This window comes from Corvus brachyrhynchos, unplaced genomic scaffold (genome assembly GCF_000691975.1).
Source record: "Corvus brachyrhynchos isolate BGI_N302 unplaced genomic scaffold, ASM69197v1 scaffold150, whole genome shotgun sequence".
NCBI classification, from domain to species: Eukaryota; Metazoa; Chordata; class Aves; order Passeriformes; family Corvidae; genus Corvus; species Corvus brachyrhynchos.
This window is the reverse complement of record NW_008236162.1, coordinates 1,593,600-1,595,778: the sequence shown is the minus strand read 5'-3', so window position 1 is coordinate 1,595,778 and position 2,179 is coordinate 1,593,600.

Below are 2,179 nucleotides of genomic sequence, written 5' to 3'. Positions count from 1 at the left end.
GGGGACACGGAGCCTGGGGTCAGCAGATGGCACAAGAGCCGTGGCTGAGCGGCTGGAAAAAAAAAAAAAACCTGGGATAAAAGCCCTGGATCACCCTGCAGGGCCGAGCGCGGGTCCTTTCCAACCTCGCCCGTGTCTCCTGGAGATTCCCGGCAGGAAAACGGGTTGGAGCATCCCAAACTCCTGATGGGAAAGCCACCTCAGAGGGTGGTGAGGGACTGGGATGGAATTCCCAGAGAATCCGTGGTTTCCTCATCCCTGGAAGTACCCAAGGCCAGGCTGGACGGGGTTTGGAGCAGCCTGGGACAGTGGGAGGTGTCCCTGCTCTGGCAGGGCTGGCACTAAGTGGGATTTAAGTTCCCTTCCCACCCAAACCATTCCAGAATTCCATGATCCTGGGATTTCGAAGCCATGGCAGACATACTGGGATTTGCTTCCCGCTCCGGAACTCCGGCCCCATCTGTTGGGTTTGGGCTTTGTTTGGCTCTGGGTTTGTTTTTGTTAAAAAGGGGGATTTACTTCCATTGAGGGAAGATCCCTTGGATTCCGGCCTCAAAACGGAACTGGAAATGTCTGGATTCAATCAGCCCCTAAACCCAGCAGAGCTGCTGCATTCGTGTCTCTCTGATGTCCTCTGGAGATGCCCCACGCTGAAATCCCAGGCAGGATCCCGCTTCGATCCCAACCCAGCATTCCCAGGGCAGCGGAAATGCCTCTGGAGTTCTCAGCTACCACCTGGCCGAGATTTCCTATTTGTCCCTCTCCCCACCCTTCAAATCCATCCCCGGGCTGGGAGCACCTTCCTGACCGGGCTGGGAGATGCCCGAGGCCGCTGGAGGTCACCCCGAACAGCCCAGGTGGGGCTGGGCCTTGCTGGAATTGAATTTAAACCCCCAAAAATTAAACAAATTCCTTCAATTCATTTAAAAATCCTTTAGATTAATTAAAAAAAATTTTAAAAGCCACGGCTCCGAGGGGGAGCTGGGATTTTCCAAAGGCTGCCAAGAGGAAGAGGCTCCTTCGGACCACAAGGGCGGGAGTTGGGTCTGTCAGGGGCTGGAAACTCCTCCACGAGATTCAGGAATTTATCCACAGGTTGTGGATGGCTGGGAGAGCTGGAGCATCCCAAGAATTCCAAACTGGGATTGTGTCTCCTGTCCCACGTGGACATGGATGAAATTCCCTCAGGCTGCAGCCGTGTCCAAATTCCATTTGTGGGATAAACACAAATCTTGGTGTTTGCACCCACTGCTGCCTCTGTCGCATAGGGAACAGCTCAAATTCCACTCCCGTAGGATTTTCCCTCCCCACATTTTATAAATTTTGCCCAGTTTTGGTTTTTGCACCAAAACACTACAGGCAGCAATTCTGAGGCACCTGCACATCCCTCACTTCAAAGGTGAAGCCCTGGGATGGAATTCCCAGAGAAACCGTGGCTGCCCCATCCCTGGAAGTGCCCAAGGGCTGGGAAATCTCTCCCAGCCCCACAAACCTTCTCCTGCTCTCCTTTGGGATGGGGAAGGGCTGGAGCAGCGTCCCGGCCCTGCCAGGGGGGGAGAGCTGGGTGACAAATGGGACCCTCCAGGGTGACAAATGGGACCCTCCAGGGCCACCCCACATCCCAAGGGCAGAGCGGGGGGAGCTCAGCTCACTTAAAAGGCTTTTAAAAATACCCCGAAGTTTCTTTCTTTATTTAAAAACCCCTTGAGGGAGCAGCTGCCTCCCATGAATGCCGACAATCTCCGCTGGGATCTATCTTTAGAGCGCTGCCAGCAGCGCCGGGTGACGTCCGGCTGCTCCTGGAACCAGCCGGGAATGCAGCGGAGCCTCCCGGGAGGAGCAGAGCCAGGGGGAAGCCAAAAATCCCATTATCCCCCCCGGATTTTGGGGTGGGATTGGTGAAATCAGCCCTTGGTCGTCTGCTCGCGCTGAAATGTGAATTTTGGTGACCCCAGAGAGAGGTTTTTGGGGAGAGGGTGAGGATGGGCTGGGATGGGGATGTGGATCCTGGAGGAGCTTTGCTGCCTCAGTTTGGGGTGTCCCAATCCCATTTTCGGGGACGTTTTGGGTGGATTTGGTGAAATCAGCCTTTCCTTGCCTGCTTGCTCTGAAATGTCGTTTTTGGTGACCCCAGAGAGTGTTTTTTTGGGAATGGGTGAGCACAGGGCCGTGTTCCCAG